The sequence below is a fragment of the Dioscorea cayenensis genome, chromosome 16, assembly GCF_009730915.1.
Source record: "Dioscorea cayenensis subsp. rotundata cultivar TDr96_F1 chromosome 16, TDr96_F1_v2_PseudoChromosome.rev07_lg8_w22 25.fasta, whole genome shotgun sequence".
Classification (NCBI taxonomy): domain Eukaryota; kingdom Viridiplantae; phylum Streptophyta; class Magnoliopsida; order Dioscoreales; family Dioscoreaceae; genus Dioscorea; species Dioscorea cayenensis.
The window spans coordinates 7,814,573-7,838,004 of NC_052486.1; the positions used below are offsets into that span (position 1 = coordinate 7,814,573).

Sequence of the window (23,432 nt, forward strand, 5' to 3'; positions counted from 1 at the left end):
CTCGTATTCAAGTTAGCACTACGATTTGGAGGGGCAACAGCAGCAGTCACATTCAAGCATTCCGGCTTGTGCATGTATAGAAAGATTTCCACCAACATGTCCATTATTGAAGAAGCAAAATGATCTACGACGTAAATGTGTGCCCGTTTACATTACCTCGATGAAAGCATGTATTTGGGAGTGTTTCGAGCCGATCATCGTACCAAGGCATCGTAGCAAAAATACTCGCAGCAGTGCATCGCTCACGTACCGGGTCAAGAAGGATGAAAATAGAGAATCCACATGGGCGAGTGTTAATTCCACACGCCCGTGTGGAAAATCCACATGGACACCCACATGGCCATGTGGATTCTCGATTCTAGCCCTATTTAAAGCTGATTTAAGCCCTGATTTCAGAATCCTTTTCTCCATCTTTTCCCCAACTTGAGAGAGGGCGGCGGCTAGGCTCCGACATCGTGTTCTATTTAGAAGAAGGTTAGTGAGAGAGCTTTCGTCGGCACTGATCCGGCGAGGTGTATCCTTTGACGAGTAGACGACTCTCCACAAGACTATCGCCTCGACTACCGAGGGGGTTTTCTATAGATTTTTTACTTTTACATTTGATTTCATTGATTGTAATTAGCTCCATGGAGAGCTAAACCCCCTAGTGGGTACTTGGGTATTTGTGAACCCTAGGATGTATTCGTTTCATTAAACCTCTTTATTGTGCTTTCAATTAATTGATGTTTTATTTGAGTTCCAATCTTCAATGCATGATTGTATGAATACTCCCTTAGAGTGACACTAAGGTCGAGAGTTCTTGTTGGTAACTATTGTGAGTGAGTGACACACCATGAGAGTTAGACAAAGATAGATTGGAGAGGATTGAGAGGATGAGTAAAGAGGTAGCGGAGCTTCCCTTTTCCTCTCTAGTGTGATTTATTCTACCTGCATTTCCTCAAGTTCTTTGCGGTCATAGTAGAGTGAATGGGCTAAAGGATGACCTTCCGCTGGGACTTAATTGCGGGTGCAACGGAGTGAAGCGTTGAAGTGATTTTAGCACCTAGGGCTTAATTGTGGCTAGGGACCTTCCACCTGGACCAAAGGGTTAGGTCTACATCTAGGAAGAGGATTTATCACTTAGAATCCCAAGAACTCATTGCAATTCTATACGAGTGCAAGGTTGAGAGGTTATTCAATTTCTTCTCTGGGACATGTATAGAGTTAGGCATGGTTGACCTTAGATTTGGGACCATGTATTTAAGGATCTCCACGACTCATTATTGCATAAGTTAGAATGTATAATAGAGGGTTCTTATACTTGAAATGATTGTCCTAGGCTGAATAATATCCGGGTACCCCATTTATATCGATTGCCTTACCTTCTCCTTTACTTGTGCTCTTTTTCTTGTTCTTTTACTTTTGTTATTTCACATCTTTTCACACATATCACTATTATTTTTTTACTTAATTAAGAAAAAATTAAATGATTTTATTCCCTACTCCCTGTAGATACAATACCCAACTTATCTGGGATTTTATTACTTCGACAAACCCGTGCACTTGCAGGACATACGCAAGGGGTGTTGTCATGACCTGATCTACGTCATAGACCTGTGCCGTTTTTTGTTGCCTTGATGGTTATTGTTGACAGGCGCAAAAAATCTAATTCTACAGATTCACATGGGCGTGTGGAAATTCCACATGCCCGTGTAAATTCTTGATTCCAGCCCTTTTTAAAGCCGCGACTTGTACCAATTTGGAAAGACTCTTTTCCATCTTTTCTCCATCCTAGGGGGTTATTGTTTCATTGACCTTTTATTATGCTTTTGTTAATTGATGTCTTTAATTGAGTTCCAATCTTGAATGCTTGTTGAATGATTTCTCCCTTAAAGTGACACTAGGGTTGAGAGTCTATATTGGTAGTCCTTATGAGTGAGTAACACACCATGAGGGTTAGACAAAACAAGATTGGAGAGGGTCGAGAGGGTGAGTCGAGAGGTAGCAGAATGTCCCCTTTCCCTTTGTTGTGATTAATCCTACCTCCGTGTTCCAAGAGTTCTTTGGGGTCACAATAGAGTAAAGTGCTAAGAAAGGAACTCCGTTGGGGGTTAGTTGCGCGAGTAACAGAGTGAAGCGTTGAAGTAATCCTTAGTGCTGGGTCTTAATTGTGACTAGGGTCTTTCGAATGGACCAAAGTGTTAGACCTATATTAGGGAATGGGGTTTCACTTGGAATTCCTAGAGCTTCTTGCAACTGTATGCAGTGTGAGGTGTTGAGACTTATTGATTTCTCCATCGGGGCATAGTGTAGAGTTAGTCACGGTTGACCATAGGTTTGGGACCATGTATTCTAGGATTTCCACAACTCATTAAACATTTGTTAGGAGACATAATAGTTGGTCTTGCACTTGAAGCAATAATCCTAGGGGGAGCAATGTCAAAGTGCCCCACTTTCTATCGATTGCCTTTCCTCTCATATTATTGCGCCTCTCTTTCTTATTTTTTTTTAGTTCTTTTCATATTGATTTTGTTCACACCACTATTGATTCATCTTTACTTTGTTTAAATAGCAATCTTTGTGTTTTTAATCACTATTACCTGTGGATTCGACTACCCACTCACCGGGGTATTATTACTTCGACAAACCCGTGCACTTGCGGGTTACACACAAGGGGTTTGTCAGGCTTTAAGCTCGGGCTCCAAGTTATAAGGAGTGGTCCCTATTGGAGTTTTATACGTCATTCTCTGGGCCCAAAATGTGTCATCTAACCATTTTGACCAATCCCATTTCCCTTGTTCCACGTACTTCGTTAAGATTCTCTTGAGCACTCTATTAGTGACTTCCACTTGACCACTTGTTTGCGGATGGTAGGGAATAGCAAGGTGATGATGCACACCATAGCACTTCAATAATTTTTCAAGTTGGGTGTTACAAAAATGAGTTCCTCGATCACTAATGATAATTCATGGAGTTCCAAATCGAGTGAACAACCTCTTTAGAAATTTTACCACGGTTCGAGCATCATTGGCAGGCAGAGCTTGTGCCTCCACCCATTTAGAGACATAGTCGACCGCCACCAAGATATATTAATTACCATTAGACTTTGGAAATGGTCCCATGAAATCAATACACCACACATCAAACATCTCCTAAAATTGATGCATTTTATCCCGTCACGATAGATTTCCGGCTCCACCCATTTAGATATATAGGATTCTGGGCATTTCATCCCGTCACGAAAAATCAATACCCCACACATCAAACGCCTCCACCCATTTAGATATATCAGATTCTAAGGAATTTCATCCCGTCGTGAAAGATTTTCGGCTCTCTGACAACTGTCGCATCGAAAAACAAACTGATGCGCATCCTAAAATAAAGTCGGCCAATAGAATCCGGTGGGCAAAGCTTCTTCAGCAGTTCTACTTAAAGCATAATGCCTCCCAACTGGCCCGAAATGACAATGTGCAAGGATGTCCCAACCTTCTTTCCTTGATACACATCTTCTAACCACATGGTCTGCACAGATGTGGAACAAATATGTATCCTCCCAAAAGTAATTCTTCAAATCGCTGAAGAACTTTTTATTTGGCTGGAAGATTAAACCATGCTTAAGTACTTTCCCCAATAAGTAATTTGCGAAATCTGTGAACTATAGAATGTCCTATGATTCTGAACTCTGAACTACGTATAAATGCTCCTCGGGAAAGAAATCGTTAATTTCCTTACTTGCTGGCTCGTGACCTGCACACCCCTTCAATCAAAACAGATGGTCTACAACCACATTTTCGGTCTCTTTTTTATCTTTTATCTCCATATCGAACTCTTACAAAAATAAGGTCTAACGAATCAATCTCGGTTTAGCATCAGTTTTGTTCATGAGATAGCAGAGTGCCGAATGATCCGTAAATATAGTAACCCTCGATAAGATGAGGAATGGCCTGAATTTATCAAAAGAAAAAACCACTGCTAACAATTCTTTTTCTGTGGTTGGATATGTTTCTTGAGCACTCATCAGAGTCTTGATAGCATTATAAATCGGTTGAAACTGTTTGCCTTTCCTCAGGCCCAACACTGCTTCAACGACATAATCACTTGCATCGCACATGATCTCAAAGGGTTCATTCTAATATGGTGTGATCAAAATTGGTGCTTGCACTAACCTCTCCTTCAATGAATTAAAAGCAATTAGGCACTCATCTCCAAAATCAAAAGGGGTATCCTTTCCAAGGAGTTTTGTCAACGGTTGAGTTATCTTTGAGAAGTCCTTAATCAATCTCCTGTAAAAGCCTGTGTGCCCAAAGAAACTTCGAACACCTCTAACATTTGTAGGTGGAGGGAGTCTTTCTATGACTTTAATCTTTGCCTTGTCTACCTCCATTCCCACTTGTGAAATCTTATGCCCAAGGACAATGCATTCTTGGACAATAAAGTGACATTTCTCCCAATTAAGAACAAGATTTGTCTCTTCACATCTTATGAGCACTCTCTCCAAGTTCCTTAAATAGATGTCAAAAGAATATCCAAATAGTGAAAAGTAATCCATGAACACCTCCATGATGTCTTCTAGGTGATCATCGAAGATGGCAGTCATGCAACACTAGAATGTCGCTGGTGCATTACACAACCCGAAAGACATTCTTGTGTAAGCAAAAGTATCATAGGGACAAGTAAACATTATCTTCTCTTGATCTTCCAGAGCTATGGGAATTTGGAAGTATCCTGATATACCATCGAGGAAGCAATAAAATTGATGCCCAACTAATCATTCTAACATCAGATCAATAAATGGCAATGGGAAATAATCCTTTTGTGTTGCATCATTCAACCTTCTGTAGTCAATGCAGACGCGCCATTCTATAACTATCCTGGTCGGAATTTATTCATTCTTTTCATTTTTCACAACTGTCATTCCTTTTTTCTTTGGAACTACATGAGTTGGTCTCACCCATGCACTGTCGGAGATAGGATAGATGATACCCACATCCAAAAGTTTTACCACTTCGGCCTTGACAACTTCTTTCATGTTCGGGTTTAATCTTCTTTGGGGTTGGATCATAGATTTATAGTTATCCTCCATTAAGATTTTATCAGTGCAAAATGATGGGTTTATGCCTTTTATATCATAGATCTTCCAAGCAATGGCAGATTTAAGTTATTTTAGCACTCTCACAAGCTTGTCCTTCTGATCAGGAGAAAGATTTGAAGCTACAATCACCGGGAGCTTTGACCCTTCCATTAGAAAGGCATATACCAAATGTGCCAGCAAAGTTTTAAGCTCTAAATTGGGTGGTTCCTTAATCGATGGTCGCAATCTACTTTCCTTCAATCTATCAATTTCATCAAAGTCGTCCGACCCTTGTTCGAAATTATTCCCCACCTCATCTGCTTTTGCATGGGCATCTGAATGGCCTTCAACAACAACCACATCCTCTATCTCGCAAATTTCCTATATTGAAGTTGACACACCCAACAAGAAAAGTTCTTGTCTTTGTTCATAATAGGATGAGTCAAACTGAGCAAGGAATCCCTCCAAACTTTCTTCCAAATGATTGCTCATAGATACCAATGCGGACTGACACACCCCTTGCGTGTGACCCGCAAGTGCACGGGTTTGTCGAAGTAATAAATCCCAAGTGAGTGGGGTATCGTATCCATAGGGAATAAGGAATAGAAACACCAAGACTCCTACTTAACTAAGTGGAAAGGAAATAATGATGGTGTGGATAAAAATCTATGTAAATAAACTAAAGAAGATAAGAAAAAAAGGCACAATAAAATGATAGGAAATACAATCGATAAAAGTGGGGTACTCAGATATTGTTCCTCCTAGGATTATTGCCTCAAGTGCAAAACCAACTATTATGCTTCCTGACTAATGCTTAATGAGTCGTGGACATCATTAAATACACGGCCCCAAATCTAAGGTCAACCATAACTAACTCTATACTACGCCTCGGCAAAGAAATCAATCAGTCTCAACAGCTCACACTGTGTAAGGTGGAAATACTAGGGATTCCAAGTGATAAACCCTATTCCTATATGTAGATCTAACCCTTTGGTCCAGGCGAAAGACCCCTAGTCACAATTAAGCCATAGGTGTTAAAGTCACTTCAACGCTTCAATCTGTTGCTCGCGCAACTAAGCCCTAGCAGAGTTCATCTCTTAACCCTTCACTCTATTATGACCACAAAGAACTCTTGGAACATGGAAGTAGGATAAATCAAACTGGAGGGAAAAGGGGACGCTCCGCTACCTCTCAACTCACTCTCATGGCCCTCTCCAATCTTGCTTTGTCTAACCCTCATGGTGTGTCACTCACTCACAACGATTACCAAAGTAGACTCTCAACCCTAGTGTCACTCTAAGAGAGAAATCATTCAACAAGCATTCAAGATTGGAACTCAATTAAAGAGATCAAGTAAAGAAAGAATAACAAAAGGTTAATGAAACAAATACATCCTAGGGTTCACAAATCCAAGTACCCACTAGGAGGTTTAGCTCTCCATGGAGCAAGATACAATCAATAATGAAATCAAAAGTAAAACATGCAATCCATAATAAAACCCTTCGGTATTCATATCGATGGTCTTGTGGAGTAGCCTCGTCCTCTCCAATGGCCCCCTTGTCAAGCCTAGGGCACACCTCGATGGATCGGTGCAGACGAAAGTTCCCCAAATAACTATCTTCCAAGAGAAACGCTGTATTAAAGCCGTAAAACCACTCCAAAAGACTTGCAAAGCCTCTCTAACCCTAGCCATCGACCTCCCAAAAGATGGAGAAAATATAGAAGAAAGGAGGAAAGATCGATCCTGAAATCGAGGCTATTCGCGACTTTATATAGGCTAGAATCAGGAATGCACAAGGGTGTGTGGAATATCCATAAGCCCATGTGGATTTTTGGAACTCTGATTTTTTGCGAGTTGTGAACAGTAACTACTACAGTAAATTGCTACAGTGATTGCTACATCGCATGCTGCAGTATCCCCGCCAAAATACTCCCGAATCTACACTTTTCATCGAGGCAACATAAACGGGCACACGTCTATGCTGTAGATCGCGTTGCTTCTTTACTAAAAGGTCTCATTGGTGAAGATCTTGCTATCATTGCACAAGTTGGGATACGCAAATGTGACTGTCTTTGTGCCCCTCCAAACCATTGTAATTGCTTGAGCACATGGAGGTTGGCACACATTCACGTATCTTCAATCACAACTTGTGTCTTCGCATTTGTTCACTCCAAGACTTCATCAACAAAGTACAATCGCAATCCACTTTGGCTTCTTTCTTACATATTTGGCTTCACAACCTTTCATGCACAAAAGTTCACAAATACACATGGATTAGCGCTAAAACCTGATAAAAGTAATGCTCATAGTAAGAAAAGAATACTTCGTATAATACACAAGCACTTATCACAGACTTTTTAAATTGATTGACACGTCCGAATATGCGTGCGTGTACCGCAAGTGCACGGGTGTCGAAGTAATAAATACCCAATGAGTTGGGTAGTCAAATCCACAGGGAACAGGGCTACTAGTACTAACTTCTTCTCTCCTATCTAGCCTAATGATAATGAGATAGTGTGGTGATCTAATGTGCGAAGGGATGAATACTAGAGACGAATATGCAAGGGTAAAATAGAGGGTGATCCCAATCAGTAAAAGTGGGGCATTCAGGCAATGCTCCCCCTAGGATTCAGGTATTAGGTCCCGGATATGCAAAGTGTTTCTATGATGAGTAAGTTAAGTCATGGAAATCCAAACATAAACGGGTCTGTCTCTAGATAACCGATACTAGTCCCCTACGAGGTCCCAGTGGAGAAATCGCTCAATCTCAACACCTCACACCACATATGACCGCAAAGCACTCTAGGGATTCCAAGAGGTGTATCCGATTCCTAAAGATTGATCCAACCCTAATTCCCGGTGAAGGATCCTAACCCCCAACAAGGTCCCGGTGGAGAAATTGAGCAATCTCATGCCTCCCCCCAAATATGGTTGCATAGAGTCTAGGGAATGGAGATTGAATACACCAATCGGAGGGGAAATGGGATACTTCACTATCTCATGACTCACCCTCTCAATCCTCTTCAATCTTGAGGTTCTAACCCTAATGGAGATCTCTCTCCCACCAAGGCAACAAATCATGCAAACCAAATAACCACAAGATCAATAAGGCAAGCAAACATTAAACAATCAAGAATGAAACCTAATCAAACTCGAATTAAATAGAAACACAAAGCAAACCCACACAAGATGAGAATCCTAGGGTTCACAAGCCCAAATACCCTCTAGGGTTTTAGTTCTCCATGGAGCAACATACAAAACACACCATCAATGAATGAAAGTACATTAAAACCATAGAAATAAACCCCCTTATATATGAACTGATGGCCTTGATGAAAAGCTTCGACGTCTTGAAGGACCCTCTCCGAAGCTAGGTTCACTAGTGGCTTCCTTGATGCTATGATGGAGGAGGAATCGATCAAAGTTGGTGACAAAGTGCCTCCCAAGACGTAAAGACCTTCTCTCCAAACCCTAGCCGTCTCACCACTCAAGAGCCGCATAAAAGATGAGAAAGAAAGGAAAAACGACTATTTATAGGCCTTAGACCGCATATGTCATGTGCCCCCACACGCCCATGTGGATTTTCCACGTGCCCGCGTGGGTTGCAAGATTTTCCACGCGGTCGTGTGGAATTTCCACATAGGCGCATGAACAGTAATTCTGCTACAGTACTTGGTTACAGTATTTTACTACAATATTTAGCTACAGTACTCTCTATAATCGCGGTCCAAACACTCTTCTCTTGAGGCCACATGTCCGGGCACACGTCCATGTGGTAGGCTATAAAACTTTTCTTCATCGACGTATCTTTGAGAGGTCTTCCAATCTTTACAAAAAGAAGGAACATGAAGATGTGGCTGCCTTTGTGCCCTTCAAACTAGTGAATTAACACACATCTTCACGTTCATGACTCCTCTTGTGTCTTGGTCCTTGAATTGAACAAGAACTCCCAACATTGTGTCTTTATAGCTTATCTTTGCTTCCTTTATACTCTTTAAGGCATTTACAACCTATATGCATAAAAGAACACCAAATACACAATATGAGACATAAACCATGGTAAAAATGATGCTCAATGCATGTAAAACATATATAGAAATATGTCTACTCAAGCACTTATCACTGATCCAGCACACTATCTAACTCATAATTCTAATTTTGCATTTTGTCCCTGTAATCAACAACTGATCCTTCCATCGGATGGTTGATGGTGAATTGCTCCTTTAGGGAACAAAATGAAGTGGACTACACTGCAAACTTCTCAACATTCAGTTCTATATGTTCAACCATTCCCGTGATTGTGTCAAATAATTCGGGTATGTTAATCATTCTTCATGAAATTAATGAAACAAAAGAAACAAATGAGAATGATGAAAGAATAAGGAAGTGTGAAATAGAATAAATGGTGAATAGCTAAAATAGCAAAGTGCAAAGTGCTTCTAAAATGTAATTCCCTAGCAACGGCGCCAAAAACTTGACACGACCCTTTTGCTTGTTAATCGCAAGTGCATGGGTTTGTCGAAGTAGAAATACTCTGGTGAGAGGGTAGTCGAATCCTCTTCGAATAGTCCTTAGAAACACAAAGATTGCTATTTAACTAGAATGAAAATGAGTCAATGGTGATGTGAAAACAAATCAATGCAAGTAAAAATAAGAAAAGAAGAAAGAGGCACAAATAAAAGATAGGAAAGACAATCGATGATAAATGGGGCACCCGGACATTGCTCACCCTAGGACTATTGTTTCAAGTGCAAAACCAATCACTATACTTTCTAATTGATGTCTAACGAGTCATGGAGATCCTTAAACACACAATCCCAAAACTTAAGGTCAACCATGACTAACCCTACACTATGCCCCGGTGGAGAAATCTCTCAGTCTCGACACCTCATACTGTGCTAGGTTGCTTTAGACTCTAGGGATTGCAAATGACAAACCCCTAGTCACAATTAAGCCCCAGATACTAAGGACTATTTTAACGCTTCACTCTGTTGCTTGCATAACTAAACCCCAGCAGAGTTCATCTTTTAGCACTTCACTCTATTGTGACCGCAAAGAACTCTTGGAATATGGAGGTAGAGTAAATTACACCGGAGGGGAAAAGGGACGTTGCGCTACCTCTCAACTCACCCTCTCAACACTCTCCAATCTAGCATTATCTAATCCTCATAGTGTATCACTCATACATATGGATTACCAACATGGATTCTCATCCCTAGTGTCACTCTAAGGGAAAATCAACTCAACAAGCATTCAAGATTGGAACTCAATTAAAAACATCAATTATGGAAAGCATAATAAAACACAAAACACATGTATTAGCGATACAATCTGAGAAACGTAATGCTCATTGTAAGAAAAGAATACTTCATATTACTAATACACAAGCACTTATCAAACTCCCTCCACACTTAAGCTTTTGCTTGTCCTCAAGAAAAAATAAGACATTGAAGTATAGAAGAAGGAAAAAATTGAAAGTTCTTGTGATAACGCCCCTTGCGTTTTACTCGGAAGTGCACAAATCCAAGTAACCACTAGGGGGTTTAGCTCTCCATGGAGCTAGTTACAATCAACAATGAAATCGAATGTGAAAACAAGTAATCCATAGAAAAACCCCCTCGGTGTTCATGTCGATGGTCTTTTGGAGTAGTTGAGTCTTCTCCAAGGGTTCCCTTATCCGGCCTAAGGCACACCTCGTCGGATCTATTCCGATGAAAGCCCCCCCAATAACCTTCTTCTAAGCGAATCACGATATCGAATCCTTCAAACCACTCCTAAGACGTGCCAAAAGCCTCTCGAAACCCTAGCCGACCGCCTCCCAAATGATGGAGAAAGGTAGAAAAGAGGGCTGGAATCGGCATCCACACGCCCTGTGGATATTTCCAATGGGCTTGTGGAATTTCCACACGGGCGTGGGGAATTTCCACACGCCCCTGTGGATTCTCTGGAACTCATTTTCGGCAGGCTATGAATAATAACTGTTATAGTAGTTGGCCAGAACACTCCCAATTCCACATGTTTATGCCATAGATCACACGTCTTCTTCAATCAAAAGCTTCATTGGTGGAGATCTTGTCATCAATGCATGAGTCGGGATATGCAAATATGACTGCTGGTAAGTGTTTGTGTGATAAGAATGCGAAGTGTTCTTTCCTTATGATGAGCATTACTTTTATCGGGTTTTAGCGCTAATATGTGTGCATTTATGTTACTTTCATGCATATAGGGTTGTGAAGCCGAATGGTAAAAAAAGAAGCCAACGTAGATCGTGAACGCACTATTTGGAGGAAATCTTGAGAAGGTTCAAACGCAAAGAAATAAGTCAAGTTCAAGACGCAAGAATGTGTGCCAGCCTCCTTGTATTCAAGTTAGCACAATGGTTTTGAGGGGCACAAGGGCAGTCACATTTGAGTATCCTCGACGTATTAATAGCAAGATTTTCACCAATGAAGCTGTTTATTGAAGAAGTAAAGCAATCCACGATGTAAACGTGTGCCTTTTTACGTTACCTCGATGAAAGCATATATTCAGGAATGTCTCTGGCGGTACTATAGCCGGTTAATGTAGTAAGAACTTTAAAAATTCACTGTAGCAAGTACTGTTCACAGACGGTAGAAAAAGTGAAGTTCAGAGAATCCACATGGGTGTGTGGAAGTTATCCATGGCCATGAGGAATTTTCACAGGCACGTGTGGAGAATCCACAGGGGCGTGTGGATGTCCAATTCCAGCCCTATTTAAAGCCAATTTCAGCCCTGACTTCAGGATTCTTGTCTCCATCTTTTTCCCAAATTTCAAGTGGATGGCGGCTAGGGTTTTGAGAGGTTTTGGTAAGGCTTTTGGAGTGGTTCTCCAGCTTTGACACCGTGCTCCACTTGGAAGAAGGTTATTGGGGGAGCTTTCATCGGTACCGATTTGGCGAGGTTTGCCTTAGGCCAGACAAGGGGACCTTTGGAGGAGACGAGGCCACTCCACAAGACCATTGATACTGCTACCGAGGGGGTTTTTTCTATGGATTACTTGTTTTTACATTCAATTTCATTGTTGATTGTAAATAGCTCCATGGAGAGCTAAACCCCCTAGTAGGTATTTGGATTTTTGAACACTAGGATGCTATTGTTTCTTTAAACCTTTTATTATGCTTTTCTTTATTGATGTTTTAATTGAGTTCCAATCTTGAATGCTTGTTGAATGATTTCTCCCTTAGAGTGACACTAGGGTTGAGAGTCTATATTGGTAACCCTTGTGGATGGGTGACACGCCATGAGGGTTAGACAAAGCTAGATTGGAGAGGGTTGAGAGGATGAGTCGAGAGGCAGCAGAGTGTCTCCTTTCCCCTTCGATTTGATTTACTCTACCTCCACGTTCAAAGATTTATTTGCGGTTATAGTAGAGTGAACGGGCTAATGGATGACTTTCCGCTTGGGCTTAGTTGGAAAGGCAACGGAGTGAAGCAATGAAGTGATTTTAGCACCTAGGGCTTAATTGTGACTAGGGACCTTCCGCTTAGACCAAAGGGTTAGTTCTACACATAGGAATAAGGTTTATCACTTGGAATCACTACAGCGTCTTGCAACTGTACACAGTGCGAGATGTTGAGATTGATCGATTTCTCCACCGGGACTTGGTGTAGAGTTAGTCATGGTTGACCTTAGATTTGGAACCGTGTATTGAAGGATTTCCATGACTAATTAATGTATTAATTAGGAACCATAATTGTTGGTTCTACACTTGAAATGATTGTCCTAAGCGGAACAGTATCTGAGTACCCCATTTATATCGATTGCCTTATCTCTCAATTCTATTATGCCTCTCGTTCTTATTCTTTTATCTTTTTTTATATAAATCTCATTAATCATACCAACGATTTATTCCCATCATAGTTTGATAGCAATCATTGTGTTTCTATTCACTATTCCCTATGGATACGATACCCACTCACCTGGGATTTATTAATTCGACACCCGTGCACTTGAGGTTTACACGCATATTCGGTCGTCTTAAGTTTTTGGCGCCGTTGTCAGGGAATAGGTGTTTTAGAGACACTTTCCACTTTGCTATTTTAGCTATTTATCATTCATTCTATTTCACACTTTCTTATTCTTCCATCATTCTCATTTGTTTTCTTTTGTCATGTCTTTGTTTTTCTTGCAAGGAGTTTAAATGATGATTGATCCGCTCATTGCTCTGTATTCTCGAGTTGAAGCTCAGAGGGAACAAGTTGATAGAATTATTACTTCACAACAACAGAGCATTCCTTATTGCAACACAAATAATCCAATTGAAAAGGGCTACCCAAACTTCTTGTGGAATAGTGATGGACAATATTGGGAAGCACCTCAAGAGGAATGTCAAAAGGGTGAGACACTCGGAGAGGATGCACTTTAGGTGCAAAGAGTATTAGCTAACTTTATTGGAGCATCCGATGTCTGCATCCAAAATATGGAGACCACACTAAGATGTCATAAAGCCTCATATAAAAATCTTGAGCATCAATTAGGAGGGATAATAAGTATATGAGTAAGCAATTCAAGTTCCTTATAGAGATGATGTGGTAGTGATCGGCAATGAAAAAGTTGGGCGGAACGAGTATGATGTTGTCGAGATTGAGGGGATGCAAGAAGAACCTTTCATTCAATGTGAGGATTATTTGAATGGACAGTATGTTTGTGAGCAAGAAATGATACAAGGAGGGTCGGTGAAGACAGGTTGCTTTCAAGTTGAAATTGAAGAAGAAGTAAATCCTAAGGTAATGGAATGAGCACCGCTCTTTAGGATTGATCAACTAATAAATTGCAAAAAGGAGATTTTGGGTTTGGAAGAAGATGTGGGTAGGAGATTGAAGCCATCCAATAACCCACATGTGCTAAGCTTGGACAATGCCCAACCCAAATTGTTTCATTGGAGGCCAAAGGTAAGATGGCTAGACTCTCCAACAAATATTCCACCCCGGCAAGTAGATTTTTGGTTTAAAGGAAGTAGCTTCGCACTGTCTAGTCTGGAGAAACATACTTTTTTCAAGCTTCCATAAGGTAAGGAAGAGGTACGTCACGCTAAGTGACATAAAACAAAAGCGCTTCTTGGGTGGCAAACCCAAGTTTTTTTAATGTTTTTTTCTAGTTTTTTTAGTTAGTATTTGAATGAATAAGGCTTTAAGTGTTGGTGTCTTAATTTTTTTAGATGCTTTTTGCTTTGTGATTTTCTTGTGGACATTGTGGTGTTATGATGTGCCTAATAGTGTGTGGCGAAGAATCGTGGTCATTTGAGGGTGTTTTTCGTGTTTTCACTGGTTAAAATTGCATTGTTAGGCAGCCTTTGAGTGTATATCTGTGTTCAAGAATTTTTTGCAGAGCATGTAAAGTTTTCTAAGTGTCCAGAGAAAAAAACACGCATGTGTGGAATTTTCGCACGGGCGTGCGTTTTCGTTTAGAGCTCATCTAGAGATGGCATAGGGGCGTGGACTCTCCCCTATAAGTGACCTTATGATGGTCCACGCCCATGTGGAATTTTCGCACGGGCGTGTGTTTCCCTGCAGACTTAGAGATTTTTCCCGAGAAAACACAGGGGCGTGGACTCGCCCATGTGGATAATTTTGTTAACAAATGCACGGGCATGGGTAATTTCCGCACGCCCGTGTGGTTCTTTGCAGAGAATTTCTCCTCCATCCCGAGAAGACACAGGGGCGTGCATCCGCCTCGTGAATTGCCCGCTTAGGATCCTCACCCGTGTGGAATTTCTCCACAGGGCATGTGAAACACTTAGAGAATTTTTCTAGGTTGGACGGAGAAGCCACGGAGGCATGCGTGCGCCTCGTGGAGTCCGCACACGGGCGTGGGAATTATCTGCACGCCCGTGTGGATGCATTCATAAGCATAAGGTGTCATCCCGAGAAACCACAGGGGCGTGCGTCTTCCCCTGTGGGTCTCTCCTGTGGAGTCACACGGGCGTGGGTAATTTCCACATGCCCGTGTGGATGTACAAAACTCAAAAGGCTGCGTTTTCTCTTTATAAATTTATTTTGCCTTTTCATCTTTTCACTCCTAAACATTCTAAGAACACGTCCTTGCACTCTCCTAAAATCTCACCGTCGTTTTAGAAGGTTGTTACTTGAGTTTTCGTGCCATTTTTTGTATTCTTTCATTCTCCTTTAGTTAGTAAGCTTATCTTTCTCTTTTCTTCACTCAATCTTTATTTATTTTGTAGCACCAGCGTCATCTTCACTAGCAGCGGTAACAAATGCACAAGCGATTGACACCGACACTGTAGGCATCTTTACCTTCTTTGTTCTTATTTTTCGTATTATATTTTTGCATTTTATTTTGAACTTGTGTACTCATAAATGATCTTTCTTCTGAGTTTATCTTTTATTTTTTTCTTGAATTGTATTTCAATGCTTTATCTTTTATATACTCGAGTCACTTTTGTTTATTGAGGTTCACTGAACCCCCTTGTGTATGCATGCAGATGGACTTGTCAGTATGGGAATTGAGAACTAGTCATAGACACGGTCAAGGTGTTTTACACTTGGCCGTGTGTGCTTCACAACCCGTTGGATCTTCACTCCCGAGGATTTAGCTCCATCAAACGCACCACTAGGAGTCAGGGGAGTATTGTTTCAATTGCCCACTCTCACATGTGTTTTAAATTATATTACTTTTATTGTGATTGCATGCGTACATTGAGGGCAATGGACATTGATAAGTGCTTGTGTGATATGAATGCGAAGTGTTCATTCCTTATGTTGAGCATTACTTTTCTCAGGTTTTTACACTAATATGTGTGTTTTTATGTTACTTTTATGCAGGTAGGGTTGTGAGGCCGAGTATGAAGGAAATAGGCCAATGTGGATCATAATGCACCTATTTTGGAGGAAATCTTGCTAAGGGTCAAACACACACTTGAGTGTGTGCCAACCTCCTCGCATTCGAGTGAGCACATCCATTTGGAGGGGCACAAAGGTAGTCACACTCGAGCATTCCGACTTATGCACATAAGAACAAGAGCTCCACCAACATGTATATCATTGAAGAAGCAAGTGATTCACAACGTAAACATGTGCCCGTTTGTGTTACCCCGATGAAAATATGGAATTGGGAAGTTATTCAGGTCGAAGACTGTAGAAGAGCACTATAGCAACAATGTAGCATGTACTGTAGTAGCAATGTTCACAGCCGACCGAGAAATTAGAGAAACAGAGAATCCACACGGGCGTGCGGAAATTATCCACGGCCGTGTGGAAATTATCCATGGCCGTGTGGAAATTCCGCACGGGCGCGTGTACCGTTCACGCCCGTGGAGTCGCCCGATTCAAGCCCTATTTAAAGCCGATTCAGCCCCGATTTTGGTATTCTTTTCTCCATCTTTTACCCAACATGAGAGAAGGCTTCAGCTAGGGTTTTGACGGGTATTGGCTAGGGTTTTGGAGAGGTTCTATGGCTCTGACATCGCGTGTCCTTTGGAAGAAGGTTATTGAGAGAGCTTTCGTCGGCATCAATCCAGCGAGGTCTATCCTAGGCCGGACAAAGGATCTCTTGCGACGAGTAGAGGACTCTCCATAAGACCATCGACTCGACCATCGAGGGGGTTTATTTATGGATTCATTGCTTTTACATTCAATTTCTTTGATTGTACTTAGCTCCATGGAGAGCTAAACCACTAGTGGGTACTTGGGTAATTGTGAACCCTAGGATGTATTCGTTTCATTGAACTTCTTTATTATGCTATCAATAAATTGATGTTTATTGTGAGTTCCAACCTTGAATGCTTGATTGTATGAACATTTCCCCTAGAGTGACACTAGGGTTGAGAGTTCTTGTTGGTAACCTTGTGAGTGAGTGACACACCACGAGCGTTAGACAAAGCTAGGTTGGAGAGGGTTGAGAGGGTGAGTCGAGAAGTACAAGAGCATCCCCTTTCCCCTCCGATGTGATAGATTCTACCTCCGTTCCTCGAGTTCTTTGCGTCCATAATAGAGTGAATGGTCTAAGGGATGAATCTCCGCTGGGGCTTAGTTGCACGTGCAACGGAGTGAAGCGTTGAGGGGATCTTAGTATCTAGGGCTTAATTGTGGTTAGGGACCTTCCGCCTGGACCAAATGGTTAGGTCTATAATTAGGAAGAGATTTATCACCTGGAATCCCTAGAGCTCATTGCAACTTTATTCGAGTGCGAGGTTGAGTTGTTATTTAATCTCTCCTCCGGGACATGAATAGAGTTAGGCATAGTTGACCTTAGATTTGGGACTATGTATGTAAGGATTTCCACGACTCACCATTGCATTGATTAGGAAGCATAATAGAGAGTTCTTGCACTTGAAGAGATTATCCTAGGTGAAGCATCATCCGAGTACCCCATCTTTATCAATTGCCTTACCTCCTCCTTACTTTTGCTCTCTTACTTGTTGCTTTTAATTGTTGAGAATTGAATCATTGTCACACTTATCACTTTTGATATTCCACATGGCTAAGAATCGAATTAAGTGTCTTTACTCCCTACTCCCTGTGGATTCGATACCCGCTTACCCGGGATTATTACTTCGACAAACCCGTGCACTTGCGGGATATACGCAAGGGGATCTTGTCACACATCTTAAGTGTGGGTGGGAGTTCACATTGCACATGTCCTTTATATATGTTTTGATTGACATACATGCTCACATAGCCAATGGCGGTTCACCTTAGTTGCAATGATTGTATTCTTTAGTTTAGGAGAATTTTTAACATTGAATGTTCTCATGCTCTAGTTCTTGCTTGAATTTCTAGGAATTTTTGCCCGATTGACACTTGTTGCACTACTTACTCTTTAAAAACTCTTTTGGAAACTCGAGTTTGATGTTAAAGGGACTAGTTATAGTTGTTTCTTTTGTAATCATCAAAAATATATATATATATATATAGTTTTATTATTTAGTTGTACTTTTTGGGTGGAAAGAGCTACCACCTATGAAGTATGAACCTACTCTAATAAGTCAGATACTAGTTATGCCCTAATTAGAGAAAGAGCTATCTCATAGGATAAGTGAAAGCTATAACCCCGGTAGAAATAGCTACCACCTCGAAAGTGTGAAAGCCACCTTAGCACCCGCTTTGGAAAGGGCTACCTTAGAGGATGTGTGAAGCTACTACCATCTTTTTAATTTTTGTTGCTTTGTGTAGATAAATAAGTCCCTTATACTTAGAACTTTGAGGATTATACCTTGGGTTGACTTAAGTGAATTTACACACACTTATACGATTTAAGGTTCATTGTTCTTTTTTATTCGAGTTTTAAGCTAGAGCATTGATTTTTCGTATTTAATGTTGAAATTTCCCTTACTGATAGAATGCTCTCTTTGCATGTTTTGGTGAACCTAAGGCCAAGCACTTCCATATTTCCATCATCTATACTTCAATGTTTTAATTTTTTGCTTGAGGACAAGCAAAAGCTAAAGTGTGGGGGAGTTTGATAAGTGTTTGTGTTATAAGAATGTGAAGTGTTCTTTCCTTATGATGAGCATTACTTTTATCATGTTTTAGAGCTAATATGTATGCATTTATGTTACTTTCATGCATATAGGGTTGTGAATACGAATGGTAAAGAAAGAAGCCAATGTAGATCTTGAACGCACTATTTTATAGGAAATCTTGAGAAGGTTCAAGATGCCACCCTATATGCATGAAAGTAACACAAATGCACAACTATTAGCGCTAAAACCTGATAAAAGTAATGCTCATCATGATGAAAGAAGACTTCGCATTTTTATCACACAAGCTTTTATCAAACTCCCCCACACTTAAGCTTTTGCTTGTCCTCAAGCAAAAATAAAAAATTGAAGCATAGAAGAAGGAAATAATGAAAGTGCTAGGCCTTAGGTTCACCAAAGCATGAGAGGAGTGCATTCTACAAATAAGGAAAATTTCAACACTAAACACGACAAATCAATGCTCTAGCTAAAAACTTGAATAAAAAAGGACAACATACCCGAAACCGTGTAAGTGTGTGTAAACTCACTCAAATCAACCAAATTATACTCCTCAAAGTTCTAAGTATAAGGGACTTATTTATTTACACAAAATGACAAAAATTAAAAATATGGTAGTAGCTTCACACATCCGCTAAGGTAGCTTTCACACTTTTAATCTGGTAGCTTTCACTCATCCTATGTGACAGCTCTTTCTCTCATTAGGGCATAATTAGTATCTGATAAGTGCTTGTGTGATATGAATGCTAAGCGTTCATTCCTTATGTTGAGCATTAGTTTTCTCAGGTTTTTACACTAATATGTGTGTTTTTATGTTACTTTCGTGCAGGTAGGGTTGTGAGGCCGAGTATGAAGGAAAGAAGCCAATGTGGATCATAATGCACCGATTTTGGAGGAAATCTTGCTAAGGTTCAAACGTGAAGACATAGGTCGGGTGTGAGATGCTAGAGTGTGTGCCAACCTCCTCATATTCTAGTTGGCACATCCATTTGGAAGGGCACAAGGGCAGTCACACTCGAGCATTCTGACTTATGCACATAGAACAAGAGCTCCACCAACTTGTCTATCATTGAAGAAGCAAGTGATCCACGACGTTAACATGTGCCCGTTTGCGTTGCCCTGATGAAAGTATGGATTCGGGAAGCTATTCAGGATGGATATTGTAGCAGGGTACTGCAGGAAGGTACTGTAGCAGCACTGTTCACAGCCGACCGAGAAAACAGGAATTCAAGGAATCCACACGGGCGCGTGGAAATTATCCACGCCCGTGTGGAAATTCCACATGGGCGTGTGAAAAATCCACAAGCCCGTGTAGTCACCCGACTCCAGCCCTATTTAAAGCCGATTCAGACCCGATTTCAGTATTCTTTTCTCCATCTTTTCCCTAACTTGAGAGAGGGCTTCAGCTAGGGTTTTTGAGGGGTATTGCCTAGGGTTTTGGAGAGGTTCTACGGCTCTGGCATCGCGCATCGATTGGAAGAAAGTTATTGGGAGGGCTTTCATCGGCATCGATCCGGCGAGGTGTATCCTAGGCCGGATAAAGGATCCCTTATGACGAGTAGAAGACTCTCCACAAGACCATCGACATCACCATTGAGGGGGTTTCTTTATGGATTCATTGCTTTTGCATTCTATTTCTTTGATTGTACTTAGCTCCATGGAGAGCTAAACCCCTAATGGGTACTTGGGTATTTGTGAACCCTAGGATGTATTTGTTTCATTGAATCTCTTTATTATGCTTTCAATTAATTGATGTTTATTGTGAGTTCCAACCTTGAATACCTGATTGTATGAACATTTCCCCTAGAGTGACACTAGAGTTGAGAGTTCTTGTTGGTAATCTTGTGAGTGAGTGACACACCACGAGTGTCAGACAAAGCTATGTTGGAGAGGGTTGAGAGCGTGAGTCGAGAGGTACAGGAGTGTCCCATTTCCCCTCCAACGTGATAGATTCTATCTCCGTTCCTCGAGTTCTTTGCGGCCATAATAGAGTGAATGGTCTAAGGGATGACCCTCCGCTGGGGCTTAGTTGCGAGTGCAACGGAGTGAAGCGTTGAGGTGATCTTAGTATCTAGGGCTTAATCGTGGTTAGGGACCTTCCACCTCGACCAAATGGTTAGGTCTATAATTAGGAAGAGATTTATCACTTGGAATCCCTAGAGCTCATTGCAACTCTATGCGAGTGCGAGGTGTTGAGATTGTTCGATTTCTCCTCCGGGACATGTATAGAGTTAGGCATAGTTGACCTTGGATTTGGGACTATGTAATGAAGGATTTCCACGACTCACTATTGCATTGATTAGGAAGCATAATAGAAGGTTCTTGCACTTGAAGCGATCGTCCTAGGCGGAGCATTATCCGAGTACCCCATCTTTATCGATTGTCTTACCTTCTCTTTTACTCGTGCTCTCTTACTTGTTGATTTTACTTTTGAGAATTGAATCATTGTGACACTTATCACTATTGATTTTTCAAATAGCTAAGAAGCGGATTAAGTGTTTTTATTCACTACTACCTGTGGATTCGATACCCGCTCATCCGGGATTATTACTTCGACAAACCCATGCACTTGCGGGATATACGCAAGAGGACCTTGTCAAGTTTTTGGCGCCGTTGCCGGGGAGTAGGCGTTTAGAGATACTTTACATTTTGTTTTCTTGGCTATTTCACCATACATTCTATTTCCTATCTTCTTATTCTATCATCGTTCTGATTTCTTTTTCTTTCTTTTTGGGTGCAGCTCTAGGTTATGACCCGAGGGAATCCCTCAATATTGGTTGAAGGAGATCCTGAGCTTGAACGTACACTTAGAAAAAAAAGAGAAAGAGCCTGTGAAAGAACAGTCTCATTTAGCTGATTTGGAAGTGGAAGGATCTGAAAACATGGCAGAACAGAACGAGCAACAGCGAACATTATCAGATTATGCTAGACCTTCAATGATGCGGGACACAATCGAGTATTGTGCTTCCCCCGATTACAGCTCAGAACTTTGAGTTGAAGCCGGCATTCATCCACATGTTGCAGCAATCCGCACAGTTCAATAGTTTATCAATGAGGATCCAAATAGTCATATAGAGAGTTTTCTCGAGGTGTGTGATATGCTGAAGATAAACGGAGTGACAGATGATGCCATCAAGTTGAGAGCCTTCCCATTTTCCCTAAAGGGGAGAGCGAAGCAGTGACTACACTCATTACCTACAACATCGATTACCACATCGGAGGAGATGGTAGAAGCTTTTCTTGCCCGTTATTTCCCTCCAGGAAAATCTGCAAAGCTTAGGAATGAGATCTCATCCTTTGTTCAGTTGGAATTGGAGTCTCTATTTGAGGCATGGGAAAGGTTCAAGGAGCTCCTAAGAAATTGCCCACAACATGGATTCCCGGAGTGGATGATTGTAACCCGAGTACAAGGCAACTCTTGGATGCAGTAGTAGGAGGTACCTTAGGTAGCAAGACCCCAGATGAGGCTCGGCAGTTAATTGAAGAAATGGGGTTAAACAGCTACCAATGGAATGCTAGGGAGAAAAAAAAAGTGGCCGGTCTCCATGAAATAGATGCGGTAACTTCCTTGGCGGCTCAAGTGGAGAGTTTGAGTAAGAAGTTAGATCTTCTAACTTCAAATAGAGTGGAGGCCGTGACTAATTGTAACGGGTGTGGTGGAGGACATGCTCCCTCCGATTGCCCGATCTCTATTGGTGATGTTTCTTAGGTGGAGAATGTTGATTTTGTAGGTAATGGCATGAGACCTCAAGGAAACCCATACAACAATACCTACAATTCAGGTTGGAAGAATCATCCTAATTTCTCATGGAGTAATCAGGGTCCACAAAAGGCCATGGGGCCACCGGGTTTCCAACAACAACAACAACAAGCCCCTCAGGTGGAAAATAGAGTCTCAGGTTTGGAAACCTGAATGACTGACTCAGAGAAGCACTTGGCTAGATATGTGCAACCTGCAAATACAAGGTTTGAATCAGTCGAGGCTACACTTTGCAACCACACCACTTCTTTGCATAACCTTAAAAATCAGGTGGGGCAAATTGTGAAGTCTCTCTCTGAAAGGCCACATGGAAGCTTACCGAGCAATACAGAGAGCAACCCTAGAGAGCATGTGAAGGCGATCACTTTGAGAAGTGGTCGTGAGGTTTAAGGTAGGCTTCCGAGTAAGAAGCTAAAAGAACATGTACCCGGGCTTATAGAGGTAGAAGAGTGGGCGAGCAAAGAGAAAGAGGTGGCAGCCCCACCTTTCAAGCCAAGAATTCCCTATCCCTCTAGATTGAAAAATGACCAAGGGGATGAATAGTACAAGATGTTCCTTAGTTTGTTCAAGCAGCTACATATCAATATTCTTTTTGTTGAGGCATTGGCCCAAATGCCTAAGTATGCGAAGTTCTTGAAAGACTTGTTAACTGACAAGAGGAAGTTGGAGGAAAGTGCTTCAGTGATTTTAGATGCTTCATGCTCGGCGGTATTGCAAAAGAAGATGCCGAACAAGAAGAAAGACCTGGGAAGCTTTATCATTCCGTGTAATATTGGCAATTTAGGTGAGGAAATGGCATTGGAGGACTCAGGGGCTAGAATCAATGTCATGCCATATAATTTCTTTCAAAAGCTAGGCTTGGGCTAGCCTAGGCCTACTCGGATGACTTTGTAACTAGCGGACCGAACAGTGCGACATCCGAGAGGCATCATTGAAGACGTGCTTGTTAAGGTGGACAAGTACATTTTTCCTGTTGACTTTGTAGTGCTAGACGTCGATGAGGATGCGGATGTATCCTTGATACTTGGGAGACCGTTCTTGCAGACCTCCAAAGCATTGATTGACATGGACGGCGGAAAACGCACATTGAGAGTTGGAGATGACAAGCTCACATATCGCCTTGCTGAAGCCATGCGGCATTCCATTGATTTCGATGACACTTTAT

At 41.4% G+C, this 23,432-nt stretch overlaps 1 non-coding gene across 1 annotated transcript; it reads right to left on the reverse strand.

Moving 5' to 3' along the window:
- Nucleotides 1–21,779: 21,779 nt before the first annotated feature.
- LOC120279726 lies at nucleotides 21,780–21,886 on the reverse strand. Its single transcript, XR_005542030.1, has one exon. It is a non-coding gene; the product is annotated as a small nucleolar RNA R71 (small nucleolar RNA).
- Between the last annotated feature and the right edge of the window lie 1,546 nt (nucleotides 21,887–23,432).